Source organism: Vicugna pacos, chromosome 34 (genome assembly GCF_048564905.1).
Source record: "Vicugna pacos chromosome 34, VicPac4, whole genome shotgun sequence".
Taxonomy (NCBI): Eukaryota; Metazoa; Chordata; class Mammalia; order Artiodactyla; family Camelidae; genus Vicugna; species Vicugna pacos.
In genome coordinates, this window is record NC_133020.1 from 18,113,324 (window position 1) to 18,125,930 (window position 12,607).

The following is a 12,607-nucleotide window of genomic DNA, read 5'->3' on the forward strand; positions in this document are numbered from 1 at the left end:
GAATATGTTACCTTACGTGGCAAGAAGGGACTTTGCAGATGGGATTAAGGTTAAGGACTTTGAGATGAAATTATCCTGAATTATCCAGGTGGACCCAGTCCAATCCTGTGGATCCTTAGAATCAGAGAGTCCTTCTTGGCTGTAGTCAGAGGGAGATGTGACCAGTCATCTGCTGATGGACACTTAGGTTGTTTCCATGTCTTGGCTATTGTAAATAGTGCTGCTATGAACATTGGGGTGCAGGTGTCTTTTTGAATTATAGTTTCCTCTGGAGATAGATGTGCCCAGGGATTGCTGAGTGATATGGTAACTCTGTTTTCAGGTTTTAAAGGAATCTCCATACTGTTTTCCGTGAGAAGGATTACATTCTGTCTTGGAGCTGTGTCTGTGTCAGGACAGAGGTGGCAGAAGCGTTAGCTTCTCAGTTATACTCGAGGTCTGAAGTCTGACAGATCTGGGCTTAAGTCCCAGCTCTGCCACATGTAAGCTGTGCAATTTTGGGTGAGTTACATCCCCTCTTTGATCCTGTCTGCAAAAGGGGAATGAGAGCACCTGCCTCATAGGGATTGCTCTGATGGTTAAATCATACAATGCATACGGAACATTTAGCACAGTGCTGGCATGTAGTAAATGCTCAAAAAAAAAAAAAGACAGCTGTGAAAAATACTATTTACATCAGAATTATTATGATTAGTCTCTTTCCCTGGGTTCTCCAGTTCACATTGTCCTCTCTTTGACTCCTCGTAGACCTGAGAGGTGGCACATAAATTAGCCCTTGTTTCTGCAGCAGACAGCCTCTCTTCTCTGGCTCTTGCGGGCTTGTTTTGCTCTGTGGGGGAACCGTATTTCCCTAGACAGCACTCAGCAGCCTGGGGGCCGGGCTCTGTTCCCACCTCTTGGCTCTGGGTGTTTAGGATCGCAAACCGCTTGAGTGATCGATCCGTGAGTAGGCAGCTTCCGAGAGACTGTTCTCTCACTCTTCCCAAACTCAGGGTTCCCTCTTTCCCACACCAAGGACGCAGCTGGACCCAGGCAGGTTCCTGCGCTGCCTCCACAGGGCAAAGCCCCTCCGAGTGATGGGAACCTCCAGGACCACTCCCTCCCTGTCCCCGAGAGCCAGCTTTTGGGTGAGCTCACCACCTCCTGAGGCCGGCCACTTACTCTTGTGTAGTTCTGGATGCTAGGGAAGTTTCCTCCCCACCAGTGACCCCTGTCCGTCTTCTGCCCTCTGGGGCCACCTGCAGAGAGTCTGCCTTTTAGATGAGTGATGGGTGGCAGAGGGAGCGTAGGCTTGAGGGGCAGAGCTGTGGGGTCCACTCCCAGCTCTGCCACTTGCATGCTGCTGGCCTTGGGATGATGTGAGTCTTCTGTAATCTGTGAAAGAGGAACGAAGCCCCTACCTTTCAGGATCACTGTGGGATTGTGTGGAAAGCGTCTCCTACACAGTGAGCACCCAGTAAGTGCTGCTTCCCTGCCCTCTGCTCCAGGCCACTCCTTCTGCGTTTCTTAACTGCCTGGGGAGAAGGTTTGGGGGGGCCCACCCCTCTGTGCTTCTCTTGGAGCCATGTGGCCAGCCTTGGGGTGGGCCGGCCGCAACTGCCTGGAATCTTTCATCTGCTGTGGGGCAGCCTTCGCCTCAGCCCTTCCCTGCCTGATTTTGGCCTCTGGGCTTTGGCTTCCTGGCCGGGGCACCCCCTCTCGTCTTTGGGGAAGCATCAACCTCTCTCACTGACACTGAGGCCCAGCTGACCCCTCCCCACCTCTCTGGCCTCACTCCCCCCACCACCACCCTCAGTCCCACAGATGTTAGCCTGTCTGCTCTGCGTAGAAATACCACCTTATTTTTAGCTCTGGCCCTGGTCCATTCCACTGCACCCCTCCCTGCACGAACTTGTCCAGATCTGCAACTTGTTTTCCCGAATCCTTAGAACCGCAGGAATGCTCTCAGCCACTCTGCTCACGTGGGCTCTGCTCACATTTCTCTCCCTCTAGTCACCCCGTTGCTTGTACACGATCTAATCCCTCCACAAACACCCTGCAAAGTGTCTCCCACTCCTTCCCCATCTCCTGAACCAGCCCGTCCCTCCCTTCAGAAGAGAGGAGCAGGCCAGGAAGACCCCAGAGCCGAAAGGGATGAGGGAAGATGGTAGAAGAGAGATGTTACTCGCTTTTTCGCCTGCCGGGGAGGGTGTGTTTCTGCACGCTCTGCACCCCCTGCACGCACACACACACACACACACACACATACACACACACACTCACTCTGTGTCCTGCTTTCTCTGGCACGGGGTTGGCTGTGGCTGGGCAACTCAGCTTTCAGGTTAACCCAAAGATTACGACACTTTCCCCCTCAATTTAAATTTAAGATGAACAAACAAACAGGCCCCCCCTTTGGGGGCAAGGACTCTTAAGCCAACACTGACGCAGAAGAGCAGGCTTCTAAGCCGAGAAGGCAGTGTTTCCCCGGGCCCGGCAGAGAACGGGCATCCGTCCGGAGGCTGAATTCCACACATCTTCAGCCTGAATCCCACTGTCCCTATTGCCCCATCTGGGGCTTGCTCCACTTCTGATTCTAGACAGGAGTTTCCTTGAGGACATGGGACATTTTGTTCTCATCCTTTTTAATCTCCAGTTCCTCGGGGGTAAACCCCAGTTCCTCAGGGCCTGCACTGTAACGTCAAGGCCATAAGGTGCATCTGGTCCCCTCGGCCCCTCCCCCAATACAGACATCCTGGACTGCTGGATGCTTCTGGAAACTGACAGGCACACTGCGCCTCTGACCTGGGCTCCTGCTTGTCCCTCAGCCTGGATCTCCCTCCCCCAGGATCCTTCCTTCCTTGGGCCTAGCTCCAAAGGACCCTTGTCAGGCTTCTCAACCTGACTATGGCCCAGCCTGGCCCCCCCAATGTGTCACTGTCCCCTTCTCCTGCTCTGCCCTCCCATTGCCTTTAGCACCAGTTGATGTGGCCTATGTTGATTTTTTTTTTTTGTCTCCTTCCATTCGCGTGTGGACTTCACGGGGGCAACGGCTGTTCCCAGTGCTTGCTGCTGTATGTGCAGGGCCTCAGTCGAGCCCTCGGTGGGCATTAATACTTACTTGTTGAAAGGAAGTGAGGGCTCAGTATGTGGACGGATGAGTGACTTGTAGTGGAAACCTCTCCAGACAGCTGGGCCCCTGGATAAGGGACTGTCCAGGGAGGGAGAGCAGGGCCCATGTGGCCCTCCCCTCAGGGGCCAGTGGCCACCCACTAGCCAGGCAAGACCCACAGAGTGGGGAGGGCTGGTGTGTGGGGGCCTGGCCAGAGGCGAGGGGTCCTCAGTCGGCTGCCAGCTGTTCCTGCCCTGCCCTTCCTGTCCAGTGAGTCAGCCAGGCTGGGGAAATGTGCTAGGGAAGTGGCCCCTGTCAGGAGTACAGCGGGGCCAGGGGTCAGCAAAATTAGAACTTGCTCATCCACCCTCCCTCTCTGCCCATCAGAAGGAGGACCCGCCCACACCTTGGCCTCGACTGCTGGCCTCCAGAAGGTGAGAGAGTGCATTCCAGTCTGTGGTCCTCGGTGACGCGGCCCTGGGCAGCCCATGCGGTGCCTCTCCTGCCCATGGATGCTTGTCCTCAGGTCCCTTGACTTCTGGAATCCAGGCTGGAAGGGGAAGAGGAACTGTCAGTGAAGACCCTTCTGCTTTTGCCTTCCTCACCGTCTGTCGTCATGGTTGCCCCCCATCCCTCCCCTTCCCACCGCCTCTGCCCTCCCCGCTGGACTGTGTGTCCTCCTGTGCTCACTTGCGGCTGTGTCCTCAGGGCTTGGCACATGGGAGGCCCCCTGCACACGTTTGTAAATGAAAATAGACAAAGGGAGAGGAAGGAATGAGTCTTGTCCCCCTGGGCTGGTCAGAGATGCTTTGACACGTGTCTGTGTGCATAACGAGCAGGGTGGCAAAGTCCTGCTTGTGGTCACGCTGCCCGGTCAGGGCTGCTCCTGGGTGGGGGGACACGGCCGCAGAGAGTCCTGCAGATGCTGTGCAGGGGCTCTGGGCTCTGTGGGCAGGGCAGGGGGCCTGCGGTCCACACAACCCACACGTGGCACTTGTCCAGCAAGAGAAAGGCCAAGGAGAGAGCCTCCCCGTATTACATAAGGCTGAGCCTGGCGCTGGATTGGGAGAGAAAAGAACAAAGTAGGTGGGGGTGTTAGGGTGCACTTTCCCCTTTCTCTTGACTCCTGCTCACCCTGCTTCCCTGTTGTGCAAAACAGGGAAACAAAAGTTTTCTCATCTTTTACTCATAGATTCAGTGACTATTTATGGGCTGACTATGTGCCTGACACTGTCATTGGGCCCAGGATGGAGAGGTGAATAGACCCAGTCCCCACCGTCAGAAAGCTCACAGTCTGGACAGGGAGACACATAAGTCAACAGTCCCAGAACAAGGCCATGGCTGCTCTGGGGGGCTCTTCGGAGGTGTCTGTGGGAGCAGAGGGAATACTCTGAGTGCAGGACTTGGTGAAGTCTGCATGAAAGAGGTGCCATCAGAAAAAGGCTTTGAAGGATGAATAAGAGTTTGCCATGTAAAGAAGGAGAAGGTGTGGGGAATGGAGAAAGCAGAATACAAGCAGAGGGAATACAGCTGGCAAGGCGGGAATTTGTGAAAGGGCTACGTGGGTCTGGGGTAACGGGCTTGGGCATGGGGATGGTGGGAGGCGGGATGGAGAGGTGTGGCCAGAATGTCTGCTATTCCAGGCTGAGAGCTCGGGCTGCTCCTGAGAGCGAGGCAGGTGAATCCAGGCTTCACTTGAGTGTGCTGGTTATTTTCCATTTGCTCTGCTCTGCCAGCCACCCGCTCTCTAACCTGCTCTGGCCTCGTGTGTGCTCTGCTTCACCCAGGCTCCCTGGCCCTCTGGTCGGAGGGCAGGAGGCGAGCGAGGTTGAGGTATTTATCCTCTGTTGCCTTGTCACTTTCCAGGTGGTGGCTGCATCCTTCTGTGGCCACAACTCCTGCCAGGCAGCCCTTGGTGGCCCCAAGTCTCCTTGGATCCCGTAACATGGCTTCCTCTCTTTAGCCCTGAGGCCGAGGGAGGTGGAGACCTCCAGCTTCTGCTAGTCCCTAGGGCTCCTCCACCCCTTGTCCCTTCACTTAATGCTCATTAAGCGCTGTTTAGGAAACCCCATTGCTGCTCCCTGTTTCCCTCTGGAAGCCAGCCCGGAGCAGCACGGGTGTGGCTGAGTCACCATTTGGGGGGAAAATCGCCTGAGGGTGGGATAGCCTGGAGTAGGGGAAGGCGAGAGGGGGATGCTAGTTAAGACATCACCGCAAGCCCAGCTGGGAGCCGGCAGTGACATGCCAGCCATGACACGTGGGATGGACAAGCGGCTGGTGCTGAGAGGCGTTTCTGAGTTAGAACCGTCAAGTCTGGGCGCCCCTGGGTAGCTGGGGGAGGTGAGCGGAGGTACAGTTGGAGCCCTTCACCCCCCAGTATCCCTCTTGGAAGACAGAAAGTGTTGGTCCACAGTTGGTGCATAACATCCACAGAATCTGCTATTTCCAATTCGAAATCAAAAGCACATTTTTACTCAGCCTCCCTGTCCTGAAAACTCTTAGGTACCCTTGGAGGTTGTAGTTTAGATGCCAATAGGGGAATTTGTTATCCAATGGAGGAGGCTCAGAGAATCAGAGACAAGGCCTCTGGGGCCAGACAAGGCAGATGACAGTCTTTAATTCCTTTTTACTCGTGTGCACAGTCAGCTCATCTAGCACGCCTTCAGCCTTTGGATAAAACAGTACCTCAGGTTTCCTTTCGGTGGGGTGGGTATAGCTCAGTGGTAGAGTGTATGCTTAGCATGCATGACGTCCCGCATTCAATCCCCGGTACCTCCATTCAAAAAAAATTTCCTTTAAGAGCCTCCCCCTCCCCACCTTGTGCCCTTTTGCTTTGAGTGGGACTGATCCAGCTCTGTGAATCAGCTCCCTGGGCCAAAGTCATGCTGGGTCATCAAAGCCACAGTGATGAGTTTGGGGAGGGGTTGGGGCTCCAACCAGAGCCAGTGAGACTTCAGCCCAGGCTTCTGGGGGAGAGGCGGGGGCTCCTCCCTGCTGGGCTTGAACCTGGACCCAAACACGCTGGAACCACTGTCTCCACTGTGTTATCCCATGTGGCCCACGGAGACGCCAGCTGGGAAATGGAGAGAAGCCAGGTCTCAGAGGTGGCGGACTTGCCAGTGATATGAACTCCTGCCTTGTGTCAGTTTGCCTTTTCTTTATTGTCACTTGCAGCTGAGAGAGTCTGACCTGAAGCAAGAGTCATCATCATGTTTTGTCTCAAGTTCTAGTTCTTTTAGGGATGGTGCCTCGGGGGAAGGTTTAAGGGGATTCGGTCAGAGCAGCGCGGTTCCCCACTTAGGCTGCTCTTTCCGTCTCGAGTCCACGTTTGTAGAACTGCGCCGATGACACCTGCCCACTTGGAAGGAAACGTGAGCAGAGGAAAGGTAGATTGGAAACTGATTCTCAGATTTTAGTTACTGCTGTGTCACACACTGCGGGCGGGAACTGAGATTCGCTCGTTTGTTCTGTGTGTACCGCAGGGACTGCCACAGCCCCTCACACAAAGCAGTTTGAGCCAAACCGAATGTTCTTCTTGCTTCTTCTGCCCGTCTCTGCGGTAGAGGAGGACAAGGGGATCACGGAGATGGCTTGTCAAGCCCAGGCCCAGGGCAGACTCGGGAATCCTGTGTCCCGCCCCAGCTGAGGCCGGCAGTGAAGCCTCTCTCCTGAGAGAGGTATCTGAGGTAACGGGGAGACACGGGAGGGGGACTGCGGCCCCAGGACCAGCTCTGTCACTCAGCTGCTAGGTGGCGTGGGGCGAGTCACTCCAGTCCCCGGGCCTTGGTTTCCGCGTCATTCAGATGGGGCCAGCCCTCGCCTGGAGGGATCAGCGGGCTCTGTGTGTGAGCCCATGGAGGGGCACACGGGGCCCCCCCGGTGCCCTTGCTGCCCCCTCCCAGAGGTGCAGAGCCGCAGAGCTGCCTGGGGGGCGGGAGAGCTGTGGGGCTCACCCAGCCCCTCTATCCACAGGGACTCCTTTGATTCCCGGGCTGTGAGTTACTGCAGACAGATGCCATTTCCCCCCGGGGCCGAGGAGGAGGCCGAAGCACTGAGGTGTCAGAGACCCGTTTTAGGCCAGTGGCAGGACTCACACCGGAGTTGGCCCAGGCCAGGCCTCTGCTTCCCTGTCTGGACGGCGAGCGCCCCTCAGGGCTGCTCAGGGACGCACGTGCTCCCTAAATGACGAGGGGTGAGCTCAGAGTCACGCTGGCCCCACCACCCTAGGTGGCCTGGCTGCGGCCTGGCTGGTGGGGGCGCTGGAGGCGCGGGTTCCCTGGCAGTTTATTTTGGAGGCAGTGCAGCCAGAGTGCCATCCTGGTGGAGGTGGGGACACCTCTGCGGAATCTGGGGAACAGCTCCCGGGGCAGCCAGGGGAGGTGGGTGACGTGTCTGTTTTGCTGGGCCTGGGCCCTGAGCAGCTCTTCCGGCCTTTGTGCTCAGGATGCCTTTGTAGACACCCTGTACTTCCCCGCATTCCGAGAGGCTCCGGAGTATGATCCCTTGTGGGAGGTCTCCCAGACACCCCCTTCCTCTTCCTCCCCCCCTCCTCCTCAGGGGGCGTGGCCATCATGGTGGAGGCCTCTGACCACGGAGCTCTCCCCGTGATGGGCAGGAGAGGCTGACAGCCTTTGGGGCAGGCTTGATGCAAGAGAAGAGAATCCAGGTCCAGAATTCGGGTGACAGCAGCCACTCAGCACAGCTCAGCGGCAGGAGAGGGTCTAGAGATTCCCTCCAGAGCCTGGCGAAAGACTTTGCCTCTGGGCTCCAGTCTTGGTTCCGGACGGGACTTCATCTCCCAACAAAGTGAGCAGTGGTCGTCGTGGAGACACGCGGGTGGAACTGAAAGAAGTCACTGCTGCTCCGCTGTAAACTCCCACCTGTCTCACCGCTGGACCACTTTGCCTGAGAGTTCAGGATACGTGAATGTTTGTCAGTCCTGAAATTATTCTGTAGATCAGCACCATTAGATTGCATTACACCTTGGGGTTGAGAGTGTAGATTTTGCAATGTAAATATTAAAGATAGATCACAAGTTCTATAACCCTGTTTGGGCGTCTCTTCATTTTATGAAACATATGTACTAATCATCTCTCCTCATGTGACCCTTGGAGAGACCCTGCCTCCTTCACGCACTGGAGGGCTAGTGAGGGATGGATGAGCCTGGGGGCCGGAGGGGACTGGATGACCAGCTGGACCACAGCCGAGCTGAATTCCGTGGCCAAGTCGTGTGTATATTTGTCTGTCTGTCCCAGAGCGTGAGCTAAACAAGTGAGACAGAATTTGGATTGTGACTCAGAGAGGCTTTGGTCCCAATATGGGGAGGAGCCTGGTAAACATGAGAGGATGCTTCGGTCTGAAGCAGCACCTGTGATTTTCAGCACAGCTCCTACACAAAAGTGTTACGCCATCAGAGGTGGATACCTATGGATTTGGGGGCACTAGGAGTTCTGTGTTAAATGAAGATACCCCTAGGGTGTGAAATGCCTGCAGCTGTTGGCAACTAACAGGGCAGAGGAGAGCAGCCAGCTTCTTGAAAAGAGGGAAGTTCTGTGAGAGTGGAGGCCAAGGCAGAAGCGTTGAGGAGGGTGGTGGGCAGGGCTGCAGGAGCAGGTCGGGGGAGACCCCAAGGGGCAGGGAAGTGGGGCACCAGGGACCTTCATGAGTCTGTGGAAAGCGGCCCTGGTGACATCCTATGTGTAGCCAAGTGACCTCAGATGAGTCACCCCCATGATTCATTTTCCACGTTGCTCTGTAACGTGGGGACGGTTAGCGGGTCAGGGTAAGACCCTTGTCCCACACTCCAGCCGCTACCACCGCCACCGCCGCCATCAGCCACCGTAACTCACCACCTGCAGGAGCCCAGGGGCTCTGGGTCGAGGACTTGGCACTGATTGTACCTGATTCAACTCTCAGTGCCCTGGGACGTGGGTGCTGTTTATGCCTCTGCTTTACACACGGGGAGACTGAGCCTTACGCAAGTTAAATAACACACCAGTGTCCTGCACCAGGGGTGGGTGGGTGCAGGGCCTCGCAGCTGGGTCAGTTCAGGCCAGGCGTGGGCACACTTTTTCTGCAAAAAGTAGCTATTTTAGGCTTTGTGGGTGACATACGGTCTTTTGTCCTCCTCCTCTCCCCTCTCTCTCTTTAGCCCTTTAAAAATGGGAAAACCATCCTCAGCTAGTGAGCTGTACGTAAACAGCTGCTGGCTGGGTTCGGCCTTCAGGCCGTAGTTTACTGACCCCGGCTAACATGTAAACAGGATGACACGTCTTCCCAGCTTTCGGAGAGGATCTCAGACCCACTCCGAGACTCCTGGGTGTGGGAGGGTGGCAGGGTTACTGTCTGGTCCGTGTGGATGCGGCTTTACTGAAGATCCGATAGGAAGTGACACCAGCGTCTCTCTGCCCCTCACCCCTGCCCTCTGACTGCCCAGCCTCCCCTCTGCTCCCTGCTCACCGGGGCCCGGCCTGTCTACCACCCAGCATGCCGTCTAGATTTCCTTTCTCCTGGGACTTCGGGAAAGGCCAGTCGAGAGCGTCCACAATCAACTACTTGTCCCCAGGCCTTTCTGCCTGGCTGCCTTGGTGGCCCGCGTCGGGGTAGGAGGTGCTGAGGCAGGGGTGGGGAGGGGGAGGGGGATGGGGAAGTCCACGGCCCTGGGGAAGGAAGCTGGGGAACCTCTTTGTCCCTCAGGTCAAGGAGGTTTGGGAAAGGAAGCTCTAGTGTAAACACGAGGGATTCTGTCTGTGTGCCTGGGGCCTGCCCTGCACGGAAAGAGCTGGGGCCCCTTGTTCCAGGCAGAGGGAAGGCAGGCCTGCACATGGGTTCGGGTCCTGATGTCACCACTGACCAACGCTGTGACCTGGGTCCAGATCCTCGACCTCTCAGACGCCCCCTTTCCTCGCCTGTAAAGTGGGAGTGTGGTCTATCTGTTTTGTATATAGTAGTGTGTATCTGCAAATCCCAAACTCCTAATTTCCCCCCACTCCCGCCTTTGGAAACCATAAATTTATTTTCTATGTCTATGAGTCTCTTTATGTTTTGCAGCTAAGTTCATTTGTATCATGTTTTAAGATTCCACATATAAGTGATATCATGTGATATTTGTCTCTCTCCTTACTTCACTTGGAATGATGTTCTCCAGGTCCATCCATGTTGCTGCAAATGGCATTATTTCATTCCTTTTTATGGCAAGTAGTATTCCACCGTGTGTGTGTGTGTGTGTGTGTGTGTGTGTGTGTGTAAATACCACAGCCTCTCTACCCAGGCGCCTGTCAGTGGGCACTTAGGTCGCTTCCCTGTCTTGGCTGTTGTAAGAAGCGTTGCTGTGAACGCTGGGCGCATGCATCTCTTGGACTTGTCCTTGGCTTCTTATGAGGGCACTAATCCCATCATGAGGGTTCCCCCCACCCTGTGACTTTTTGACCCTAATTACCTCTCGAAGACCCCACCTCCAAGTACCGTCACTTTGGGTGTTTAGGGTTTCAACACAGGAATGTCAGGGGAATACAGACTTCATCACCTTCCTCCCTCCACCAAGTAGAAGCTCTTGGAGTGATTTGTCCGGCACTCTGGGGCTCCGTGACCTGCAGTGATGCCAGCACATGGCCGGGGAGCAAGGGGTGTTGATGCACAGAGCAGAGCTGCCCCAGCCTGGGGTTCAGGGAAGGTAAGGTGGATCTGAGACTCGGAGGGTGACCCAGGGGGAGCAGGAAACAGGCGCTGGCGGTGGGCTGGGCAGAAGGCATGGGTGTGTGGGCTCAGCCTTTCCTAGACCATGGCTGCCACTGAGTCCCTGAGTCAGGGGTGCCTGCTGTCTATTTCCAGGTCTGGCTGTTTGTTTGCTTGGATAGTACCCACCCCCCTGACTGCCGAAGGTCCATCCATGTTGTTGCCAATGGTATCCCATGGTTTTTTATTAGTTAGTCTTAGTTAGGTTAAAGCATTCTCTTCTGTTCGCTTTTATTCACAGAGTTTTTATGAAAGAGTAAATTTGTCAAATGCTCTTTCTACGCCTATTGAGATGTTCACATCCTCTAATTTGTTAGCATGGCTTGTGAGAGTGATAGATTTTCTGACGCTAAACCACGCTTACATTTCTGGAATAAATAACATTTGGTCCTAATATACCACCTTTTTTATACACTGCTGTATTCAGCTGCTAATATCTTGTTTAGGACTTTTTACCTTTACTTGTTATTCTATGTTCGTAAGTCTGGCCAGGACTTTTCTTTTCTTATATGGTTTATGTCTGGTTTTGGCATCAAGGTTATATCAGATTCATGGTCCAATTAGGAGCAATTTTCTTTGTGGCAGAGTCTGCTGCTGATTCTCTGATAGTTACTCTAGCCTCTTTCTTTAATAACAGAACTCCAATGTTTAGCTAGACACATAGCTAAAGGTTATATTTCCCAGCCTCTCTCAAGACCTACACGTGGTTAAGTTTTAGCCAGTATCCCCTCATCAGCACCGTAGTCAGTCAGTTCTTCACAGACTCAAATCCTGAGACTTAACGATTCTTGCTTTGAGAGAGAGGTCCTCAAGGGCATTTATTTCTAATCATGACTAGTTTCCTTAAAACTAAAAATATGATCTGGTATATAGACTTCTTGTGTATTTATATTTATGCATTGGGGTAGGATTAGAGAAATACTTTAATTGCTTCTTGATACCACATTTGCAGCTTCTTTAGAAACCTTAAGTGGAAAGAATATCAATTTCTGAAGTCAGCAAACCAGCCACACTGTCTGCACAAAAGAATGGCCAATTTATGAACCATTTTCAGTTTTTAAAAAGATCTTTAAAGAATTTTTCTTCAGTTATAAGAGAGCTTGCTCCTAAACTTACAAACCAATACAACTTTGACAGCACACTGATAATATTCCAAAATTTACACACAGTGTAGAATGATAAACCATGACTTAATGTTTCTCTAGGTGATTTCTTCTTTGGCCCATGAGTTGGTAGCATGCTTAAATTTTTTAAGTGTGTTGGAATTAAAAAATAATTACGTTTTGCTGTTTACTCCTAATTACTTGTACTGTGCTGGGAAACACATTGGTAATGATTCTTTGAAATTTGCTGAGAATTATTTTGTGGTTTAGTATATGGTCAATTTTCATAAGTGCTCCAAATGTGTCATCCCTAATTCTTGGGTACAGAATTCTATATGTGTCCAATAAATCAAACTTACTCATTGTATTGTTCAAAATTTCTGTCTTTTCTATTTTTATTTTTTTGGCCTCCTTGATCTAGAGAGATGTGTGTTGACATCTTCCACTGTGGTAGTGAAGTTGTCAGTTTCTCTCCAATTTCTATTAATTTTTGGTTTATGCATTTGAACCTATTTTATTAAATATATTTTGTAATAATCACATAGTCTTAGTATGTTGAAATTTTATCATTATTTATCTCATTCTCTATATACCTAACTCTGCTCTTTTGTCTGATAAGTCAAAGACTGGTAAGTCTGTTTTGTCTGATGTTAGTATAGCCACCTTGAGTTTATTTCAGACA

The 12,607-nt window shown here is 52.9% G+C and overlaps 1 long non-coding RNA gene across 2 annotated transcripts; it reads left to right on the forward strand.

Moving 5' to 3' along the window:
* Positions 1–5,625: 5,625 nt before the first annotated feature.
* LOC140691324 (uncharacterized) lies at positions 5,626–8,055 on the forward strand. 2 transcript variants are annotated; one of them, XR_012066938.1, is made up of 3 exons: positions 5,626–6,474; positions 6,571–6,774; positions 7,061–8,055. It is a non-coding gene; the product is annotated as an uncharacterized lncRNA (long non-coding RNA). The 2 variants fall into 2 exon arrangements; XR_012066939.1 differs by having other exon boundaries at positions 6,571–6,765.
* Positions 8,056–12,607: the final 4,552 nt, after the last annotated feature.